Genomic DNA, 24,753 nt, shown 5'->3' on the forward strand with positions numbered 1-24,753 from the left:
CGAGGAGCGTTTATGAATACGGGGGGTGTACTCACTCAGCAGTCATGTGATGGCGTCGGCAAACGCGGTGCACGTTCCGGCATGTGTAAATGGCTGCGTAAGACGCTGTGGCCGCTCCCCCTTACTAGAGAGTACTGCACGTTTCTAACGCGTTTGTGCTAGCGTCCCCTTAAGCGGGAGATCCGATGATTCCCTCCGGAGCTTCGCCCACTCATCATCATTCACCCCGTGGATATGCTGTTATTCTTTTTTTTCCTGGTCGCCAAGGCACACGGACGTGGTAGAAAGTGCAAAGGTTTCTGGATATAAATATTCACGTCGGCCACAACGCTCATCTGGTGCAAAAGAACTTGGGGAAAACTTGTCTGAAAGTCGTAAAAATAGTATGCTACTAACGTGCGCCGAGGCCCGAAGGACGGCTCACTATAAGAATGAAGGAAGAAGAAGAAGGAGGACGGCTCACTATAGAGCAGCGTCGCAAGCAGTTTTTGACAAGATATAGCTGTAAGAACACTTGCGACTTGCGTATTCTCTCTACTTTACTACGATAACTAAGGGGCGTATTAACCACAATAAACAAACTCACGCTTTTTTTTCTTTTTCTTTTTTTTTTTTTGCTACGTGCGACGCGCAATCTACTTTGACACTGCAGTTGCTGCAAGTGCGCTCGCACTTTCACAGACTGTATTCGAGACACTACCACCATGGTGCTCTACAGCGTTATAAACAAGGCTGTGGTCACCCAGTGGATCGTTGTTCCACCATCGCAGCAATTAAAACAGTCGGCGTCGCGCCCGCCGCGCAGACGGGAGACGCGGTGGCACTCTACGTCGGTGGCGCCCTCAGCGAAATGAGCGGCGGCAGTTTGCAACTCTGCCGACGGCGCCTCCCTATTGTTCTCTCGGCGTCTTGACAGGCACAGAGTTTATCGAGGAGGCTATGGCCTCACTCTCGACCGTTCGCTGGCTGGGCGCCTCTCCAGGCGATGGCAGAAGCCGGCGAAGGCGAATGTCTGACGGCAACGGTACCCCTAGCAAGAAGTGTAATACAATCCAACCCGAAACATATTCTTGATATAAGCGCGAAGAAGACACGGACGGAGGCGGAAGAAGACAGGACGAGCGCTAACTCACAACTAAATCTTTATTGGGAATAACAAACATATATATAAGTGATTGCGAAAACCATAGCAAAGAAAACATCACATGGTCAAAAGGATAGCAGTTACCAGACAAATCTAATCAGGAAATGGTGAAGCCGCTAAAATTTAAACAAGAAAAAAGAAAGAAGAACTCTACTTCGCACTGACGCACGTGCTGAGCAAATATTGAAATTCACTTTCTGACAATGATAATGATGCCTGGCTAACACAAGTTTCTCCTAGTCTTTTAATGTGAAATGCCTCAATGATTTCGCGTGTAGTTTGGCATTTGTGTCTAGAAAGGACTTTTGTGTCCTCAAACAATGGCCTACAACAAACAATGGCCTAGACACAAATGCCAAACTACACGCGAAATCATTGAGGCATTTCACATTAAAAGACTAGGAGAAACTTGTGTTAGCCAGGCATCATTATCATTGTCAGAAAGTGAATTTCAATATTTGCTCAGCACGTGCGTCAGTGCGAAGTAGAGTTCTTCTTTCTTTTTTCTTGTTTAAATTTTAGCGGCTTCACCATTTCCTGATTAGATTTGTCTGGTAACTGCTATCCTTTTGACCATGTGATGTTTTCTTTGCTACGGTTTTCGCAATCACTTATATATATGTTTGTTATTCCCAATAAAGATTTAGTTGTGAGTTAGCGCTCGTCCTGTCTTCTTCCGCCTCCGTCCGTGTCTTCTTCGCGCTTATATCAAGAATATGTTACCGTACCAACTCGCCCAACTATCCATTCTTATGCAGTAATCCAACCCGAGTATTACACCTCTCGCTGGAGGTGACGTCACTGCAGTAGCTTCAACGTCATCATCAACCGGAGGAGAAAAAGCGGAAGACAAGGCTGCGAAGCGAAGAGCACGTGATGCCGAACGCCAGCGAGCGAAGCGAGCTGCCGATACCGAACTCCGTGCTCGGGAAGCCGCTGCGAAACGCCAACGCCGAGCCGAAGATCCGGAAATGTGTGCTCGATACGCCGCTGTGAGACGTCAACGGCGAGCCGAGAACGCTGAAGTTCGTGTTCGAGACACGGCGGAGAAACGTCAACGCTACCATTCACGGAACTTGCATTGATCTCGCCTTTACCCGAAACTGTGACGTGCGCATGCTTCTCAAAGGCCCTTTGACTGTACACTTTAGCGACCACAAGGCTGGGAATATGGCCGTCAGGTACAATGACAACTCAAACAGGTGCTGATGAATGTGTATATAAATGGTTACGGTACAAATCCTCGTCTCGTCATTAATTTACGCCATTAAAATTACTACGCCGTGTCCTCTCGGCGCAAGAAATGCATTCGCATTTCCTCACGATTCCCTTCGGAGAGGTGGGATCGCTTTTTTTTTTTTTTTTTTTTTGCCGCTAGCGTGGCCGTACCTTAATGGTGGCTGTCCCACTCCGGCGGCACGAGCCCCCCGTTTTCAGTACTTTTGGAGCAACCGCGGCGGCTCTTCTACTTGGGATATAAAGTAGTGGTACATACCATGAAAAAGCCTAATTCTTGAAGATTCCAACTATATATTATATAAAGAAATTTATGAATGTGATCTAGAAATAAATGTTCAAGAACAAGCATGAGATACATGGTTTTTGCGAAATGTGTCTCAGTTGTGGCCATATTTAGAAGGAACTACCGCATTTACTGCATTGCGGCTTGCTGTGTAGCTTTAGGACATATTTATCTATTTACTAGACGAGGCGAAATAATTTTGAATTTTTACTTTTTGCATAATTGGCTTTTGAAGATTGCCAAATATCGCAAACTTCTCTTGCAAACAGCCCGGCAACTACATGCTCAAGGAAGCTAAACTTTAGAAATGTTAGAATTCAAGGAATTTCCATCTAGCACGCAAAATTTCATTCATGCACCTTTATAAGTTTTCCGAATAATGCGGCCGAAATTAAGCAATACTTAGAATTCTGGTTTTACTTTTGCCCATTTTTGCGGGAAGGTACTAAAGCTACGAAGCTGCGGTTTAAAACTAATGAAGGTATATGAATGAAATTTTGCGTCCTAAATGGACATTCCTTGAACTCTAATTTATCCAAAATTCAGCTTCCTTGAGCGAGTAGTTATCGGGCTGTTTACAACAGAAGTTTGCGATATTTGACAATCTTCAAAAGCTAATTATCCAAAAAGTAAAAATTCTAACTTATTTTGCTGCGTCTAGGAAACAGATAAATGTGTCCTAAAGATGCAGTACATGCAGTAGTAGTAGTGTACAGCAGTAGTACACTAATGCAGTACATGCAGTAGTTTCTCCTAAATATGGTCACAACTGAGACACAGTTCGCAAAAACCATGTATTGCATGCGTGTTCTTGAACATTTATTTCTAAATCACATAAATCAATTTGTCTATGTTATACATAGTTGGAATCTACAAGAATTAAGCTTTGTTGTGGTATATACGACAACTTTATAGCCTAAGAAGAAGAGCCGCCACGGTTGCTCCAAAAGTACTGAAAACGGGGGGGGGGGGGGGGGGGGAGAAGGGGCTCGTGCCGCCGGAGTGGGACCGCCGCCGTAACGGCGCCGTGTCGCAGACACTCCGGTGTCGGTGTCGACGGCGTTGGCCGTTAAAGAACAGTATATTTCGGTATAGAGAGGTATGCACATGACGTCATCCGCTAGGAGCGCTGGCGGCGGCCGCCTTAACTTCGGTCGCGAGTTCGCGTTGCCAACGCGAGCAGGCCTGCGTCGCCAAGCGCTTGCCAATACGCAAGAACCTTCCAATTAGAGATGGGTCGCTCAGGAGCGAGCCGGATCTTGTGAGCGGCTCTTTTTAAGAGCGAGTGAGCGGTCGTTCAGTAAAAATGAGCGGCGGTTCTTTTGGAGAAAGGGATTCGGTTCTCACGCGTTCAGAGAGCCGTGCCGATGCGTTCCGTCAGAGTCGGCTCTTCTGCTGGGTGCGACTTCCGCGCCATCTATTAGCGGTACGAGAAAGCAACTGCCCTCCCGCTCTTCCTCGCAAGAGTCGCCTTCACCCCCTCGCCTTCGGCTGAAGAACGAAAGAACCGCCGCTCTTCAAAAGAGCGGCTCAAAAGATCCGGCTCGCTCCTGAGCGCTCAGGAGCCAGCCGCTCTTTTCGCCTCGGCTCCCCCGCTCTTCAAAAGACCCGGCTCGCTCCTGAGCGCTCAGGAGCGGGCCGCTCTTTTGAAGACCGAGGGAGCCGTGGTTGAGTAAGTGAGCTGCGGTTCTTTCGGAGTGAGGAAGCCGGCTCTCTCTTGAATGAGCCGTGCCGAACCGTTCCGTCAGAGCTGGGTCTTCTGCTGGGTTTCGATGTTTTTAGATTTCTGACCGACGAATGGTGGCTGGTGTGGGCCGACTCGCGCTACTGGTACTCGCAGTGTGTGGTGTGCGCAGCAGTCCCCTTGGTTTTTTGTGCTTCTTATGGTGTGGCACCCGATGCCACCGAGGGGAGAAGTAAAGAAGTCTTAATTGGCAAAGGATGGTACCGTTCGTTGCCTGCTGCTGTTCGAACGATGTTGCACGACTCTCACCGATCGCACATCGTGCGCTGAAGAAAGAAGAAAAATACAATACACAAAGAAGAAAAATACGCTGATATTAGCGGCGCCGTCGGCTGCGATGCGAGCACAGCCGAGCCCGTCGTCTCCCGGCTGCAGCTGATGTTTTCGTTGCCGGTGGCGGAGGCGCGCAGGTTCGCGGTCGTCGATTGGGCCATTGATGGTGCAGCGGGCGGGGCGCCGGCCGAACTGCCGTCTACTTTGGACACCTCTCGCGCGGCAGACGTTCTACGGCACTGGCGGACGGTTGGTTCGCAGTCGGTTTATGTGCCGCTAGCGTGGACGTGACCGGAAGTATGCAGTGTTTTGAGAAGCGCGTTGGCGATGACGTATGTCACGTGACCTTTCGAGGAGCACTCGGCGAGGAGGGGAGACCAGCCGATGAGGAGAGTAGCGAAGGAAAGAGCGAAACGAGCGAGGACCGTTTTTTCGATCATCAAACGCGTGTAACTCCGCTATTACGGCACCATTTCGAAGAATTCTCGCGGCTACGTGTTCGTTGTAGACTCGTGTACAACTGCAAACACCCACAACTAAATTTCGAGCTCTGGGTGGTTTAGGGGCCCTTTAACGACAAGAGGTGAACGTACAGTTTACGCATGCCCTTACAGCTTACTCATATTATAGTGAACGTACGTATGTGAATAAATGAATAAAGTTGACACATAATGTACAATCATTTTGTGTTCTTAGTTTGACAAAAGGTGATCTTAAAGTACCACGAAAACGGACAAGCTTCTGTAATGACGATGAAGTTACATTTTTTTTTTTGAAAAAAAGTACGTCGCATTCTGCCTGTCACAGTATCATAAGCATCTTATCCCCAATATCAGAAAAGAAACCTTCATTACACTAAACATTCACGCTTTTAATATATGTAAAAATATTCTCTAAACATAGCGAAAATACCAATAACACGGTTATTAAATTATGCATATATCGTTTTTTTTTTCAAAGCCACATAACTATAGAATATGCATAACACAGGTTATACGTTTAAGTGAACTGGTGAGCCGTTCAAATGAACCGGTTCATTTCAGTGAGCGGAGCCGTTCCGAGCCGCTCACTGAAGTGAGCCGTTTTGCCCATCCCTACTTCCAATGTCCTTTTCAAAGTGTCTTTCTGACTTGGCTATCGGGTGGTGCGCCGTACGTCAACGATGCGCTTAAGCGTGTACGCGCGTGGGTTGAGTGAACAAGGAAAATCACAGTATGAAAACAAAGTGCGGTTGTGCGACTGTGTGGACCCGCTCAATCAAGATGATAAACTTCGGCGCGATGTTGAAATACTGCCTCGCGTAGATCTCGCCGACATCAAGGCTTACCTTGTGAATGCAACGAGCTTCGTGACCCACGGAGAACTGAAGCTTAGAAGTCGATGGAAGCCGACGCTGCTCGACGAGTTTCCCGTTCTGATCTCGTCGAAAACCTCCGAGCCGCCCCCAGAGACCCTGGCAACAGTCACCAACGCCGCGCGTTCGGTGCGAACGCGGGCAAAACAGCGACATCGTCGACAACAGTTCTCCGCGTTGCTGGTGCTGCTGCATGTCCAAGTTTATACAGCTGATAAAACTACTATGCTTACTCCGTATAGCTCTCTACTAAGTTGCTATCGCAATTGATGCTTCGCCTTTCGGGTGAAACTGCGATATTTTTTTCCGACGCTTCGCGACCGACGCGACCGTAAACATGGCGCCGTTGGCCCGGCGACGGTGTAGCCACCTTGCCTATATCGAGCTCAGTGCATACTCCCTATCTGTATACGCCACGCCTTGCTATATGACATGCGGCATTGCGGGTTATACTGACACACCATTCTATCACTAAAATTGCTGATACCTTGTCTTACATTTTTGACAAAGCTATTAGCCGTGTACTTAGATTTAGGTGCACGTTAACGAACCCCAGGTGATCCAAATTTACGGAGTCCCCCACTACGGCGTGCCTCATAATCAGATCGTGGTTTTGGCACGTAAAACCCCATAATTTGTTTTATTCCTCGTGTTTTTGAGAATGACAGCCCACAAACAAATGGCATGAAACAAAACAGCAACAGCGCATGCCTTTTATGTTAATTCTTCTCAGACTGAAATATTAAAAGTGCAAAACAACACAGAAGATCGGCCCACGCAATAAGCCGCATTTCTGCCAGAAAGCTCGCCTTCGTGTGTATACCCTACGCCGCGAGCGTTCCCAAGTAAACATTACGGTTACATAAGGTGCAGGTGTGGATCAGAGAACAAACGGGGGTAGACGATATTCTAGTTGACATTAAGCGGAAGAAATGGAGCTGGGTAGGCCATGTAATGCGTAGGATGGATAACCGGTGGACCATTAGGGTTACAGAATGGATACCAAGAGAAGGGAAGCGCAGTCGAGGACGGCAGAAAGTCAGGTGGGCTGATGAGGTTAGGAAATTCGCAGGCGCAAGTTGGAATACGCTAGCGCAAGACAGGGGTAATTGGAGATCGCAGGGAGAGGCCTTCGTCCTGCAGTGGACATAAATATAGGCTGATGATGATGATGATGAAGGTGCAGTTGCCTGGAACCCTGAGAAGCAGTCAGGGATCGTTGAATGCTATCGCGTTCCACTCTTAAAGGCGAAGCGTAAGCGTCCTCCAAGTTTTTCAGGATTCTTCAATAAAATTAAATGCATGGCCAACGCCGCGATCGAACAACTGACTTCTAGCACAGCAGGCCGACGATCTAACTATTAGGCCACAATCTTTTTTTTTTTCAGCTCAGCGTCTACCAGTGTCACGACGCGCCTCGCACGCTCATGACGCTGGCTCGCGCTTGCAGAGGAGCAGAGCGGGCGAAACAGAACACTTGGTGGAATCGCCGCGACGCCACGTCACCAGCGCTCCTCGCCGTAGCCGATACGGTGACGCGACACCCGCGGCATCGCGTCGATGTCCCGTTGGTGACCGCAGCTGCTTCCTCGGTCTCTCGTCGCGCAGGACGTCGGTGGCATGCGGCGTCCTTGATTTGTCACCAATATCGTCCAAATGATTCCGGTCTACAGACAATAGGCTAACGAAGAAACTGTACAAAAAATAAGCCGCACCAATTAAATCGCAGAACTCGATAACATACCCCGCCGCAAAACTCTAACACATTCGAAGGACATTAATGCAGCGCTATGCAACGCGCAGTGACGGCCTAAGTCCGAGAGAGAGAGAGAGACGCATTCACGGAGCGGGTCTGCTGGAACGCGTTGTCGGCATTGCAACGCGGTGTCGGGATTTTGTCCGGCTTCGCTGTGTCTTGAGCATTGCGCGGCATAGTGCAAGCTTTCGCCTTCTTTAACTGTACCCTACTCCTGAATAGATATCTACACTGCGTGTTTTTATACGAAAGCTTGAAATGGCTCATTGGGCGAAAAGCCGGCGTGCTGCGTCTGTAGCAGCGAAAGGGCACCTAAATTCCCATTTTCTGCGACGTCACATCACGAGCACGCCTCGACGGAGCACAACACCTTAGCTGACTGAGCCACCCCGCGGGTCCTATTACAGTATCCTAGTGGCGACGCCCCCGGAGATAGAATGATAGGTAGCGTAATGGACAATCCAAGTTAGCGGAGGGGACCTTCTAGAAACGACTTGTACAAGTCGTTTTTTATGCATGGTGAACTTACGACACTACATAAAGAAATAATCCATAGTTTCGGGTTCATTGCAATAAAAACATTTGAGGGGAAGGTGCCAAACCAGACCTATGTGAATATAAATTACGCCTTGGTATTCGGCAACGCACTCTATTAAATGAAACTTCAAATTTTCTTGTTGAACACTATCTGCTGTGCCAAGGAAATCTAAGGTACTGAAAATCGGTGTTATTTAGTACACATTATTTGACATGTTCTTCTTGGACGGAAAATTTTTTAAATCTCGCAGAAGTGACGCATGCCGAAGGTCTTAGGATCCTAGAAGGTCTTAGATGCCGCTGCTAGTGCATCTGCTGATTCGTTTAAAGTGAGCCCCACGTGCCCTGACACCCATTCCAGATGTATAAGGCGTAAATGTTGGGGGATGGATGAATGAAATTCTAAGGAGAATGATAGATGAATTGGGCACTGATAAAGCGGAGCAAACAGACAAGGAGTTGGTTAAGATTACGGCTGAAGTAATAGATGTGAGAAGCTTTTGTAGAGCTAGGATGACCGCCAATAACTCCGCCTGAAATAGTGGCGTAAAGTCGGGTAGTCGAAGGGAGAAAGACCAATTTAATGATACCGAAAAAATACCCAGTCCTGCCTTCTCTTCACTCACAGAGGCATCTGTGGCAGCAGATGTATGGTCACAAAACCTGAAGGCTTCGTCGTTATCTTCTTAGCGCACGTGGGGTCATATTCTTACCAACGCGAATTTTTCAACCTTTTTTTAAGCAAACTCTTATTTCTTAACTCCATAAAAGTAGATCTCAAGAGTAGACATTGACCTTGCCAAAGCAAGTGCCAGAGACCAGTTTCGGACCACACATTTATCTTTGACCGCCTGGTCGACAATAATTTTGACCTACTGTATCTCGCTTAGTTTTTAGAGGAACCGTTCAATATTTAAATTGGTATGTATTTGAGCAAAGTAAAGAACTAAAGCAATAAAGTCATTCTAGGTCAAGTCTTTCTTATCTTGCCAGTTAAAGGGCTAATGCTCTCGCATTCACAACTAATAAGAGCTTAGGTGTCCTCGAACTTTTTATTAAAAAGGGAGATAAAGTTTATTCGTTCATTTATTATGGCGTCTGAATGCTGGTTTTTTTTTTGGAAGGGGGGTTACTGGTAACGCTGTATCAGCTTTCTCTGCCGCCTAGGCTGATGGTTGCGTGAAGCGTTCGTCGCCGAAATCTTCGGCGTGAAGATGCACCGTTTTATCTTGCCAGCTCACCAGGCCTTCGCTTAGTCCGACTCCCACAGTGCGTGGGATCTGCCTGATTTTTAACGAATGGTCTAATGAGTAGCTGGCCTCCGTGGATCATACGAGTGGAGAAAAAATGCTGGCTCTCCCGCAATCCAGAGTAATGATAATATATCATTATTATTAAATGGCTACCAGCAAAACAGATTGGTTGGAGATAATGCAAGCCACAATGGCTACCGGCAAAGCAGATGGGTTGGAGATGATACTAGCCACAATCTTAAAATAGGTCTAGTGCATGTTCGCAAAGGCAAAACGCACCACAGCACGTCATACTGTGCACTGGTTCATATGGAAGCTGCCCAGCTAGAAGAAGAAAACCGGCTGAAGGCGGCACGACAGGCTGCGAAAGATGACAGGGAGAGAGAGAGAGAGAGAGAGCGCACTGCCCAACCAGAAGAAAAAAAAAGCGCCTGAAGAAGGCGCCACGCAGCGTGGCACCAAATCCCGAAGCGACGCGAAACCCGCGCCGCGGGACTCACGGACCGCTTGCGTTCAAAAGAGCATACGCAACCCTGCCTCAGGGCCAAAAGAGGACAATGAAGTGTATACGGTGCCCTATATCTGCCTCTGGAACATCACTATTGGAAATGACAAATAGAACTTCAACGTACTGCAAGTTACAGCTTCAGTGATATTGTGAACAAACATTAGGAAGTACTCGGAAACAATATTCTTGGTAACTTGTTTGGGCAATAACTAGCGTATGTAACGCGGTCCTGTACAAATTGTTGGGGGCCAGCGACCGCTTTTTCTTAACTTTGGCTGGCTGTCCGGATCTCTTTTTGTTCTCCCAACGATGCACGGGTGTTCTCGTTTGAGTGCCCGGATAACGGCTCTGGCTTTTGGCTCAAGGTCACTTGAAGGTCACCGACAACGGGAGCTTAAAGGATCTCATGCTTTAAAAAAGGCAGAGACGCTCCAGTCGTCATCATGCCATCTTCATAACGCTTTTGTGATTCCGGTGTCGTCATGGCGTCCTGGTCGGGTTGCCGTCGTCGTCGCGTCCTCACCTCCATCGTTGACGCACCATTGTCATCGTCGCGTTGTCATGTCGTCTACTAAAAGTATGTCGACGATAATTGGTGCCGCCATTTTCTAACGCCATTATCCTGGCGGTATACTTAGGAAGTATTGCTACTGTGTCCATTTGATTATACTCTGATTCGCGTAAGCGAATCGCTTACGTTGACAATCATTGGAGAAGACGACGCAGTGATTCTTCTGTAGTAGGTTCGAATATATTTTTAAAAAATCAATTAGATAAGGCGTTTTTTTTAGTTTTCATTTATTCCTTCATTCTATTAAAAACATATAATACATCTGATAATTCTCATATACGTTACTATTCCCAAATTTTCTTCACATTATTTTATCATTCTCTTTTCTAATTGTTATATCGAACCACCCGGATTCTCGGCCAATCCCCCAGAGTGGGTATGTGCCACTACCATCTCTGCATCTACATCTAGAATACTGCTTTCAGTTCCCACTCGGCTCGTGGCCTATCACCACAGTGGGTTTGTGCCGTTATGCAATGAATCGTCATCAGTCTGTGCCATTTCCGACATTTCTCTGTATTTAAGGGGGGGGGGGGGGGGGGGAGACGACGCTCCTGTGACTGGGGCGATGGACGTCAAATCACCTGGGGCTCCGGCCAAACCTTCCACGTCAGCTGCAACCACATTGAGAAAGTGCCGTGATCGCCCCAGTGACGCCGACAATGAGGAACCGCTGATGAAGGCCAGGGGTGAAAGCTTCGATGACAGCGACTTTGTGCCCGTGACGAAGCGTAAAGCAAGAAGAAGACTCCTCGTGACCTCTGCTTCAACAAGCAAGGCAAACGAGTCGCTGCGAGAGCCACGGGTTCCCGACTTGTACGTAACAAATTGCAAGTAATTAATTACTTGTGATGAATTACATTTTCGGCAGTTTTTAGTTGATCGGCTACTGCTTTTTATTCGACAACGTTCACTGTAATTTGATTAGTTTTTCGGTAATCAATTACACGAGACCAATGTAACTGATCAGTAACTTGACGAGGCAAGATATAAGAGGCGACGCAGCTTTGAGCACGTTGAACTACAATAGAAAGACCGCGGTCGTGACAGGCCACAACCTCCCGAATGCACATGTTCGTAAGGGCAAACCTGGGTGCTTGGTATTTTTTTCGTCATCTTGGCACTCTACTAGATGTTGGGTGACGTATTCAACCAGTGCTGCCTATATGGCTCCATAAGATGATGGCTCCTTCGGACGTTGATGCACGATAGTCACCTATGGACAAATTTTCTCAGCTCTTTATTGGCCCTACCGGAAGCGCCTTCAACAAGCCCCACCTACAATGAAGCGCAGTGCTTTATAGAGGGCCTAAATGCGAGCATCGAGGCATTGAGTAATGAGAATCTTCTGCGCAAGAGGTCCGTATACTGCAACACCGCCGTGCACTCCCGCGCGCACATCGAGCATGTTTTCAATGTCACACTCATTCCCTCATATAAATATGATATGATGACTGATGAAAATTTGGAGCAGTGATTGTTGCCAAAGATAATGTGATATTGGCTGCAGAGGACGCACTGAAAGAACCATGCCAGCTAACTCTATTTACTGAATTTGTGCGATGTTAATAAAGAGAGAGGATGGTATACCGTAAAAGTAATCGATTTAATTTTAATGATTGACCAATTACTCTTGCGTGGCAGTAATTGGCCACTGTATTCAATTGCATTTTTCAACGAAGCAGACGCAATTGAAAATCGGTTACTTTTTTTCTGACGTGTAGAAGTGCGACCGGCCACACAATTTTATTCGTTCCTGTGATTCCAGCAAGGAGTCCACGCAGGCTCAAGTAACAGCCAAGTTGTGTCTGTATCTCTTGAGGCACACGTTCCGAATCAAATAAATCTGCTAAAAATTTAATTAAATTGTGGAGTCCTGCGTGCCACAACTATGATGTGATTATGACGCACGCTGTAGTGTGTAATTTTGACTACCTGAGGTTCTTAATCTTGAACGGTACACGGACGTTCTTGCATTTCTTGGTCCATCGAAATGCGTCCCCCATGGTAGGGAACCTAAGCAGTGACCTTGTGCTTCGGAATTCGACGAGATAGCCACTAAGCCACCAGGGCAGGTGTGAAGATCAAAGATGTGAGGATCAATGGCCGTAAGAACCTATACTCGCTATGGACGTCACGCACCGCAGTGCGGTGGATATATTGAGCAACGTTTCAGATTTTGTTGGACGTCAGCATGCGTTGGAATATAACAGAAGGCAAAACTTTCAAGGGGCACTTAGTTATCGCTACGTGGATGATTGCGAAAGCATTGCGACCGCCAAAGGTGGAGGGTTCTACTCCTACCAAAAGTCGTGACTTTGAGTACCTGAATGAACTTTATTTTAGTTAAACCTGTGCCTTAATTAAAAATGTCGTGGCTTGGAGTGCCGTAATGAACTCTATTTTAATTAAACACGTCTTAATCAACACCAAAGGTCGTGGGTACGACTCCAACTAAAGGTAGTGGGTTCGAGTGCGTTCATTACTTATATCTTAATTAACTGTGCCTTAATAAACACCAACGGCGGTGGCTTCGAGTACTGTAATGAACTCTGTCTTAAATAAACCTACCTTAATTAACTTTGCCTTAATGAACTTTGCCTTAATTGACGTCACCATCTACCTCGATTTTCTGACTTGGGCTCACTTGACTTATTGGATCATCGTGGTGACACCAACGCCGACTACGCCATATTTTCCGCCGCATCAGCCATATAATGCTTTTGCATTAATAACTCTATGGTAGGGCCTGCAACACAGGCAGTCCTTATGTAGCAGCGGTCCGTGGACTTGGTCACACAGATTCATTCCATTCTTTAATGTGCTACTGACTACTTTTGCAGCCAACGGCTGCACACGTATTCTCTCTACCGTTCCACATTGTGCAGCAAGAATTAAGTGCAGTGCGTTAGCGAACACCCATTTGCATCTCCGACAGCTGATCGCTGAGTATAGTAGGGCAGAAGCGGTTATGGTTTCGTATTCATCCGCTCTCGCTTGATGCATAGTGCGGCGCAGCGCCGAAAGCGCCATCTCATTTCTCTAGAGCAAACTGCTCCACTAAAAGTATCTATAGACACCTGCATGCACGCAATCATATTCATATAACCCGCCAAATACACGAAAGGTTGCAAGCAACCCCTGTTATGATGACACTAGCACTGCCATTGTAAACGCCAGCTAGCTACTTGAGTTTCCTGGTACTTTATACCAAGAAAAAATATCTGGGTCTTAATACCTACTAACTTAGAAAATGGCCGCATAACTTTATACTTTATAAAGAACTTCCTTCTGAATTCTCGAATTTTCTATAGTGCATCTGTGACTCATATTTTATAAATTCTGTACTTGTTCCATGTAGGTGTGACTTACTTCGCATACCGGGACCAGGACATTGCCCTCGTCTTGTCCCGGTGTGCGCTGTAAGTCACAGCAACATAAAACACTAACTACCCTGATCGTAAATCTTATTGCGTTTCATCTGTGAAACCATCCATGGATATATACCGATAGGACGCATATTCATGATGCTACTTTTATAGTTGCGTAAGAGGCCGCATTAGCCATCTGATCAATATGTTCTACGTTTTTTAGCAATCTTTCTTAACATTACTAAAGCTTGGCAGTCTTGCCGGATGGGCGAAGCACTGACTGCGATACCAAAATTAGCGTTTCGTTTGAACTTCCGGGACGGTGTTCTAACTATACGTGGGTCCGACTAACGCGGATGCAACATACGCGAGTGCGCCTAAATTTCTGGCATCCTCAGAAGCTTTTAACACGCCTCGTAGGGCCTGTAATGACATCTCACAAGTGCCGATACGCTGCCCGTAAAGGGCCACGTAAGTAAACATAGTTCACCTTCAGGTTTCAGCACCTGAAGTTTTCAGGTTTCAGCAACTGCTGATATTGTTTGGCCCATTTAATATTTATTAGTCTGAGAAGATTTAAGATAAAAGTCATGCGCTGTGAATTTTGTTTCATGACATTTGTTTCTGGGCTGCCATTCTCAAATTGTGAGGAATAACTTAGTCAAGAAATTAATTCAGATTGAATAGTGCAGCAATTAATAGCCCGCATACGCGGCAAAGATAAGCACATAGCGCGCATATGCGTAAATATATGCGGAGCCCCACGGCAACGCCGACGGCGAAAATTCGCTTCAAGTGTTCATGTAAACGCTATCGCAATAAAAACAGAAACTGGCAGTTTTGACCGAACGGCGAAGCATTCAAAACAAAATATGAAGGTATAGTGCTACGTTGAAGCTCTTTCAACGGTGTTCAACGAAACGCGGGGGTGACTAGTTCGTGCAAGGTAGCACGCGAGACAACTGCTCTTGCGCAGCAAAAAAAAAATCACCGACCATTACGACATTCCCTAATGCAAAATTTGAGCGCAGCTCTCTATACGTGTTTTCACTTCGCGATATATTGGCTGGCGCGTACAATCTGTCTTGTGCGGCACATTCCAAACGGAGCGAAGTGTGGCGCGACTGCTTCGCTGACCTGGATATCGTGAGATCCAGCGCGTGGGTGACGCTTGGGCTCGATTGACAGCAGCCGCCGCCGCCGACAGGCCTCCCAGATGACGCGCTATAGGGAGGTTACAAGCAACTTGTATGTAGGCTCCCTAATGACGCGCGCTACTCTGGCGCCACCTCGTAGCCTTCGTCGCCGCACTGCGTTTTTCATCTCACCCTTCCGCCATACCCTCCTCCTCCACTTTCCGCCTCATGGTACCGCTGCACCGTCCTCCTCGGCTTTCCTCTTCGCGTCGTGTCAGCAGCAGCGGCGTGCACAGTTTCAGCCCTCGCCCACCACAAGCAGTGCCAGCTTCCTTTTGCAAGGAGCTCCACTGCAGCTGAGCTCGCAGGGCTGCATCTGGCTGCCGACGTCCTTGCTGAGGACCCTCCCCAGCCGCCGGAGGCTGGTGGTGTGCGACTCTAGCGCACCAGGTTTTGGTTAACCCACGGCGGGCAGGACTTACAAAGGTGCTGCTGCTTGCGAAGCCACCACCGGAATCGCTATATCCTTCTACTGGCTGCCCTTACACGTCGGAATAGCCAGTAACGAAGAGGCGGGCACCTGCCAAAGCTGCCCACCACGATGAAGTCCTACTAACCAGAGCGGTAGCGGCCTCGGACTACACGAGAATTCGGCTACGGTGCCTGCTCACCTCCATCCACCCGGACCCCTGAGTGGCTAGTGGCAAGACTTCCAAGCCGCTTCCAGGGAACGGCCTCTTCAGAAGAGACCGCTCCACGCTACTGCGCTTACGGACTGGCTGCACCTGGACTGCGGCCCGGCTATACGTAGGCCAAGGGCCACACCACGTCACCTGCCTGCAAGAGGTGCGTAGACCCCTAGACTCTGGAGCACCTTCTCTGCGCCTGCCCATCCTTGGCGAGAGAACGCTCCAAAGTCAACAGCCACTTACAGACGCTACGGCCTTCCAACGGCCACAGAGACTGACCTGCCATTTCCAGTATGCACCAACTCCCTGTGCTACTATGCCTGCTAGAGATTTGAGGACTCAACAAGAATCCTCACCTTATGAATGCCCGCTACAACGCTGGCCTCTTTGCTGAGGACCACCACCTGTCGCGCACAGTGGAATTTATTACCCTTCATCCTCCGTCTTTCCCTATCCACATTTACTTGCCATTCCCTCTCCCCTGGACGTCATTTCGCCGTGCTCCCTCAGGGGTTGCATAATCAAGCGTCATTTACTTCTCTTGATGACTCTCTCTCTCTTTCTCGTTCTTTCATCTTTCGCTGTGCTCGGTTACGCCGACGCTTGCCGCAGGGACGGGCTGAGAGCTGCGCTTACGGAGGAGGAGTAGATTTTAATGAAGAGAAAGGAGGCGAGGTCGGCCTGTAGAGCGTGTCTCTAGCCTGCTCCTCCTCACCGGGTAAGGGGAAGTGGGAGATGCCGGAGTGGGTAGGTGGCAGGCGATTATGATATGGTACAATGAGCGACTGTATACACGTTGTCCAATACGTGGATGTGCACTCTAGACACAATACACAACCCTAGCAGCTTCCAGGACCTTCGCAAGGCTCGCGTGATGAAGCGCGCCGTCCGCGGCCTTTCAGGCGTCGCACCTCGTCGATGCACGAGTTGACGCCGAAGGTAAACCGTCGGCGTTTGTAGCTTCAAGTTTTGCTGTCCGTTCCGCTCAGTCTAATTTGTGCACCACAGGCACGGTGTGCCCTATAATGTATGCAACTGTCAGCCAGAACAGTAGTGCTTGCGCGCGCGACGCTCGTGCCAGCAATGGAAGGCAGAACGTTGTCATGGTTTCGCTGCAGGGCCAATTGACCGTAGCATAACGGTGCCGTCGATTTGGTTTCGACGCTCTTACAGACAAACGCGTTGTGCGTCTATCGCGTCTCTGGAGACTTTCTGGCCCTTCGAGTGCCGGTCGTGCATATGCCGGATACTGTGGTACACGATGACGACGGCGCGAACGCGGCCCTTGTTTGCATTCTTCTTATACATCAAGTAACGGAACCGTCGTTCACGCCTTCGTTCACACGTCGGTTCGCCTATCCATACACCAGTCGAACATATAACGCCTAAATATTTGTATAACATGGCGCGATTCTGCGGCGGCGTTTTGTAAACGTTGAAACACGAAATGCCATAACATACCTGGGCTCAATAACCACAAAACACGCTCTCGTTAAGCTTCTTCAATGAAGCTTTCCATGCCACCACTCACTGAGAGAGCCCGCGCTCGTAAACTTCGCGCTTGCTCGGTAAGGCGCCAACGGTTTCGCCAAACCGTTACCGAAGGCCACACAAAAGGAGGCTCCAAGGCGCCGAGAATCCTCTCCCACTCAGCGCGGAGTGTATAGACACTCACACAAACAGGTATGTGAGAGAATCCTTTTCTTTCCCTTCTTGACACGTTCCGGAAGGCAGCCGTAGCAAGCCGTTCGAGACGGACGGCTCGCTATTCTGGGACCAGACCCCTCCCCGGCCACCTCTCGCACCCCCCACCCCCACCTTCGTGCTCCCGGAGCGTTCAAACCTCGGGTGCGGTTCTCTCGGCGCCTGTGTATTTCTTATCCACGTGTCTAGAGCGTGCCTTCTCGGTTTTATTCTCTTTTTCTTGGTGCGGCTTTGAGCGTTTGCGTTCGTGCGTGCGTGCGTGCTTGGAATTGTAGTTTCGTGCGGCAAACCGCTCCCACCGCTGCCACCGTATCCGTCTTTGCCTGGTGGCCCATCGCGAGGTCGGCCACCGTGCGTCTACGGCGCTCTTCAAACCGCGTTGGTCGTCGATTTCGGTTCTTTCGTGCGCCGCGTATCATCGTTTCCACGGAGCATCCACAGCTCTACCGCAGGTACGTACAACGAATCCACGGATGGGGAAGGTAGTCTAAGAAGAGGGTGGGAGGGGGGCATTACGGAAAAGCCCATAACCGCGATGCGGAAGACAAAAGAGCAATTAGTTTCAAACGATCAGCCGATGAAAGATACGTTTTGCCTGCCCCACATTGAAATAGTTGCTCTGGAGACTAAACACCATATAGTGTAGGACATATTTCTGTTTGCTCAAGTTTACCGTGAAATCTTACAAGATGGCCCAAATTGGCCGTCAGTGAACAATCCAGTGAGTGCGCATCTGACATCATGTGCAAGGTAGTTTTGCGGACAACAGAAAAGTTCGCACAAATCTCACCTTCGACGTAGAGCTGGCTGAAAAACATTCACTTCCGCTGCATGAAATCTGTGTTTGTCTAATCATCTTCCAGCGTTCCGCAAGGGTCTATCTTAGGCCCATTGTTTTTCAATATCTTTATTAATCTTGAAAAATGTTTATCCATTGGCCTGACTGTCCCAACGTGGGAGCGGCCCGCTGCGCGCTGAGTCGCGTACCTCAGGACTCTTATTAATGTTTTAGATCCATCCATCCATCCATCCATTCGCGTCTTCTTTTGTAGGCTGATGATATTAAGTTTTACTGTGAAATAGAATCATCGCAGGATTGAAAATTATTACAGGAAGATGTGAACTCTGTCGCGGAGTGGTGTGCTTCCAACTGTTTGCGTATTAACCCACCTAAGACCCTTGTTGTTTCCTTTAGTCGCAAAATGCCCACGTTATCATACGAATACTCACTTGATAACATTCCTCTGAAAAGAGTGAGTTGTACGCGCCACTTAAGAATATCGGTTCACTCCCGACTAACTTTCGAACATGTTTCAAGTATTGCTAATGCAGCCTACAGAAAGTTAGGCCTCATATCAAGAATGACAAAAAAAGTTTGTAAATGTCAACTGCAGTGGCCGACGGGGGGCGGGGGTGAGGGTTTGAGGGTTGTAACCCCCCCCCCCCCCTTTTGTTTAACCCCTTTCTTTCCTTGCGCCTTTGAGTACTGCAACTAAGATATAAGACGGGCAATCGTCTGCACAAAGCGCATTTTTTGACAATTTCCCGTGAAGAAATTGAAATTGGTGCTGTTTAGATGGTATTGGCAAACTGAGGCAAACTGTCAACCCCTCCCCCTCCCCCCCCCCCCCCTGCTAGAGATCCTGGGTGCGCTACTGGTCAACAGAGTTGTTCTCTTGCATTCTTCTTTTGTCTGCACCAAGTTAGAGTTTAGTTCTGCTGTATGGAACTGTATTAGTTTGACCAATGTGGTTAAAATTGAACTTGTTCAGCGACGTATCCTGTACGATCGATTTCTGGGACGCCGTGTATTTTATACCAATGAGCGTCTACTGCGCGTGTTTAATCTTACGCCCCTAGAAATAAGTCTAAAATATCGTGATTGCTTATTCTTGCATAAACTAATTCACAACCACTTCTCCTGTCCGTGGTTACTGTCGGCTGTAACGCTCTGCGAGCCTCGTCCAAACTTGCGTAATCCCAGCATTTTCTACGTGAACTCCTCTTGCAGCTCCAACGCTATAACACGTCTTGTGACACATCAAAAAAGCTTACGTTGTGATCTTGATATTTTCCGCTCTTGTATTTGCTCATTATCTGACTTCTGTCATTGATGTAATTCAACTTTTTGTTGAATTTTGTACCACTGTTCGTTCAGGGTTTCTGTCTTGTTTGTTGTTTTTATTTTCTGTTCTTTCTGTAACAAAAGTGCACCAATACTAAGGCGTAGAGCTCTTCTCGGGCACTTTCCGAAATAAATGAAATAAAATGAAATTAAATGTTTCATGTTCTTTTATTCTGATATATGGTGTAATAATACATGGGATAGGAGGGTGCATAAAACTAACAAGACGCGAAAAAACCAGACAGACAGCTACTCATCGTTCCAACTTATTCCTCTTTTCTCGCAATGCCCGCCTGCTCGCGTTTATTCGGCTTTTTCTACATACTCCCGCCCCCCAGTGGCGTTGTCCAATTCGAGTTTGTACATTTTCTTCACTGACCTTCTTATAAACTTGTCATTGTGAGCTTTCAGACGGCAGGCTCAGGTTATTGCATCTTGACCAGGGAAGACGTACACGACTCATCCCAGTCGCCAAATACCTCTAGAGATTTTAGGCTCCTCGATGAGGTCACGTCGTGTATCCCAAGCACTTCGAGCTTCGTAGTCACTGTTGGTTCGAACTGAGGAGGTAAAAAAATTTATGTCCGACCACAAAGCGCGCAGGACATAATGAAGAGGGCTTCCTAGCATCCTTATTTTCAAGTCGGTCACTAAGTCGAAGCTGCCTGCTTTGATCCTGGTAAGGGTAGAAATCGCGCAGTACAGAGTGTTTCGTGACAGTGTCTCGAAGCCGAAGGTGTTCAATGTCATCTTCGAGCTGGACACGACAGATCCAGAACATTTCAACTTTGTTTAGCTCCTCTGTCGAAATAGTTGCACCAAGCGACGTTTGAGTACGACGGCATCGATCCACAAATCGAAATACCCAGGCGGTGACGCGCAGAAGCTTCTGTACGTTGCCAAACTGCCTTAAGTCAATCAGAGTGTCCACTTTTCTAGGGGCTTGAAGAAGTATATGTTGCGTGTCACACTCAAGTGCGTTATTAGAGAGCCAAAGCCACGATTAGCAGAGCTTACTACAAAATGATATGAAATAACAGCTCATATGAAATATAAGCATGACTCTCTCTCTCTCTCTCTCTCTATATATATATATATATATATATATATAACCATAACTCCCGGTCTATGTACACGAGGCATTTATTCTTGCGATGGCCTTTGAGAGAACCGGTATCGCAATTTATAGCCAGCCAACACGGTTTGATAGCAATGCAAAGTGCGTTCAAAGCACCGAAATAGCAGCAATACAATTGGTTGCTGCTAGGTTCTGTAAAAGAAAAAGATTAACTCAGACGCTGCGTGAGACGCATTGCATCCCAGCAATAATTTAAATAAAAGCGTATTTCATAAAACCAAATCAGTTCATGAATCAACTACATGATAGGAATGGCGCCATTATATCCGCACTTGCTTTAAGGGAGAAAGAAAACTAGAAGACGCATGGAGCTTAGCGAGACGCATTTTCGTTTGACTAATTATGCACGGGAAATTGGATTGACTTATTGAAAGAAACAAAGAAAAGGCAAAAGGAGTGAGAATCACGCACACAGTAGCAGACACAGGTTGTCTACAATGAGCGTCCTCTCAGGTCCGCTGATTTCGAAAAATCATCATGAAAGCAAGCGCAGCTTTCTGGTTTTGTAATGCCTGAGGTGACACGTAAGACATGCGTGCAGAAGCCTTCCCTTGGAACTTAAAAAAAACGCTTAACATTGCACTCGGCCGCGCAACGCTCGAAACCGCGAAGCTGGGCGATCGTAGCTGTACAGCATTTTCGCGGAAGTGCACGCGAACTTTTCATCTTATTACTGATTATGATGATAATTTATTTTTGCACGTCTCGGACTTATGGCCATCACTGCGCATTGCATAGCGCAGCTTGCAACACTGACACCGCGTTGCAATGCAATGCCGACAACACGTTCCACCGCTTTGCAATGTCCACAACGCGTTCCAGCAGACCCGCTGCGTGAAAGCGTCTCTCTTCATCTAGCTCTCATTTTCTTTATCTCTCTCCCGAGCGTGGCGCGCAAAACCTCTTCGTCACCTCGAAGAGCACGAGCGCTTGCGAACGCGCCAGCTGTGGACGAAGACGACGACGCTCGAACGCAATCATGTGGTTTGCATAAATGCATGTTCGGCAAGCGTGGCTGTATAGCCTAGTGGTTACGACGCTCGCCTTCGGACGATGGGTATGCGGGTTTGAATATCGCCTCGGCAAGAAAGTTTATTAAATGCGAAGCATTACTTGCGAACATTTGCTACTTTGACAGCATCTATCTATCTATCTAGCCGCCTACGTCTTTGTGCTCTCATGGTCGTTTCGTTAACTTGGTATGTACCAAAATTGGCATAGTAAGACAGGAGTGAATGACGAACATAAGTGATAGGTCATGCCATAAATGTCATGACATGCTTGTCATGTAGGCCATGACAATGACTCAGCGAAAATATTAACACTCAAAAACTAGTGAAATGGGTTCGGAGGTGGGTACTAAATGAAGGAAACACCATAAGGATGCTGGTAGAAGTCATGAGCATGACTCAGAAAAGGACAATGACTCAGAAAAAAAGATTAACACACAAAAGCCACTGAAATGGGTTCTGACCTGGGTACTACCCACGTGAATGAAACACTAAAAGATGATGGTAGAAGTCATAGTGATTACATGAGGGCATCGCACTTGAACTTTCAGCCAGCCGAATCACATGGTCCGTCACAACGGCGAGCCTTCACGTCGTCCTAATGCGTTGCATCGGCGGCTGGGCGCGGCGCTCTCCGAGCTGGATCACTCTGCAGTCTCTGTTCGATACGCCGAGCGCGTTCTTCTTCTGTCCCCGCAGCTCGTTGCGTCCTCCTGGTTTCATTCCGTCGTTGATCCGCGGCCTTGGCACGAGATGCCGAACTAGACGACGAACCATCCTTGTCTGAATGCACTCGTCTGGCCACTTCATACTTACGACGCTTCTCGAGGCGTGCGGCTCGTGCTTCCTCCGTCTCCTCGGCTCGCTGCCTCCTCTTGAATTCGTTCCGATGATGAAGCCTGGTTTCTTTCAGTCTCTCCAACTCACTTCCCATGTCTGCCGACGAATACCACCCAGCCGCCCCTTCTATATACGATGCAACGCCGGCTCCTCCGGCAATGCAACGCCGGCGGTTGCTAGTCAAGGGCTCAGCTCGCGGTTATCGCGGTTTCACCGGCTCCTCCTCAGACGTCATGGCAGTTGGCGCGGCGAGCGGCACTGCCAGGTGCGGCGGTTGCTAGGCAACGGCTCAGCTCGCGGTGCGGCCACCGACCACAGCGAAACGGCGAGAATACGACCAATGAAAATCTCCTGACAATAACCACTGAAATGGGTTCGCACGTGGACACCAGCTGAAGGAAACACTAAAGGATGCTGGTTGAATCCATAGTCATGAGGATGACTCAGCAAAAATGACAATCACTCAGCGAAAAAATATTAACACTCAAAAGCCACTAAAACAGGTTCTGACGAGAGTACTAAGTGCAGGAACTAAGTGCAGGAGACACTAAAGGATGCTGGTAGAAGTCAGTCATGACCATGACAAAGCAAAAATGACAATGCCTCAGTGAAACAAGATAAGCACTCAAAAACCACTGGGATGGGTTCGGACGTAGGTACTAAGTGAAGGAAATACTAAAGAATGATGGCAGTAGTCATTGTCATGAGCATGACTCACAAAGAACGTCAATGACTCAGCAAAAAAGATTAACACTCAAAAGCCACTGAAATGGGTTCGGATATGTGGTACTAAGTGATGGATAAGGCTAAAGATTGATGGTACGCCGAAGTCATAGTAATGAGCATGACTAAGGCTTTTGCCTTAAGGTCTCTTAGGCCTAGATAAAGGGACTCCTGAGGACTCATGACACGAATGTCATGACATGCGTGTCATGTAGGTCATGGAAGAGCCGCCCACGTCTTGGTGCCTTCATAGTCGTTTGGTTAACTTGGTAGGCTCCCGGCACACTGCTTCACATGACATCAATTCCCACAGGGCGTGGGATCTGCTGGCTTTTTTTTTCTTTTATTAAATGTGAACCCTTTCTTGACAAACATTTGTCACTTTGGCAATATCTATCTATCTATATAGCCGCCTACGTCTGGGTGCTCTCTGGTCGTATCGTTAGCTTGGTGGGCACCAAAATTAGCATAGTATGAAAAGAGGGTATGGCAAACATACATGATAGGTCATAACATGAACGAGAAGGAAGGGGACCTAGCGGCCCAATTTTTATTAATCCCATCATAAGAAGCCAACAAACAATGACACCAAGAACAACATAGGGGAAATTACTTGTACTTATTAATTGAAATAAAGAAATGATAAAATTAATGGAAATGAAAACGGATGAAAAAACAACTGTCCGCAGGTGGGGAACGAACCCACGTCTTCGCATTACGCGTGCGATGCTCTCACCATTGAGCTACCGCGGAGCCGTTTTCCCATGCGCTTTCTGGGGTATTTGTGTTTTACAACTAGAACTAACCCTGGGAGTGTTAGCCAGCACCATAACATGAATGTCATCACATGCGTGTCATGTAGGTCATGAAACAGCCACTGACGTCTTGGTGCTCTCATGACCGTTTCGTTAACTTGGTAGGTACCAAAATTGGCATAGTATGACAAGAGTGCATGACGAACATAAATGGTAGGTCATGACATGAAAGTCATGATATGCATGTCATGTAAGTCATTGAACAGCCGCCTAAAATGACAATGACCTAGCAAAAAGACATTAACACTCAAAAACCACTGAAATGGGTTCGAACGTGGACACTAGGTGAAGGAAACACTTAAGGATGATGGTATAAGTCATAGTCATGAGCATGACTCAGCAAAAATGACAATTACTCAGCAAAAAATAAGATTAACACTCATGAAACCACTGGAATTGGTTCGAACGTGGGCATTAAGTGGAGGAAACCCTAAAGGCTGATAGTAGAAGTCATAGTAATGAGCATCACTCAGCATGAATGACAATGACTCAGCGAAAGAGTAACACTCAAAAACTTCTGAACTGGGTTCGGACGTGGGT

At 47.6% G+C, this 24,753-nt stretch overlaps 1 non-coding gene across 1 annotated transcript; it reads right to left on the bottom strand.

Annotated features, from left to right (window-relative positions):
• Positions 1–24,079: 24,079 nt before the first annotated feature.
• Positions 24,080–24,151, bottom strand: Trnat-cgu (transfer RNA threonine (anticodon CGU)). The gene has a single exon. It is a non-coding gene; the product is annotated as a tRNA-Thr (tRNA).
• Between the last annotated feature and the right edge of the window lie 602 nt (positions 24,152–24,753).

Source organism: Dermacentor silvarum, chromosome 7, assembly GCF_013339745.2.
Source record: "Dermacentor silvarum isolate Dsil-2018 chromosome 7, BIME_Dsil_1.4, whole genome shotgun sequence".
NCBI lineage: Eukaryota > Metazoa > Arthropoda > Arachnida > Ixodida > Ixodidae > Dermacentor > Dermacentor silvarum.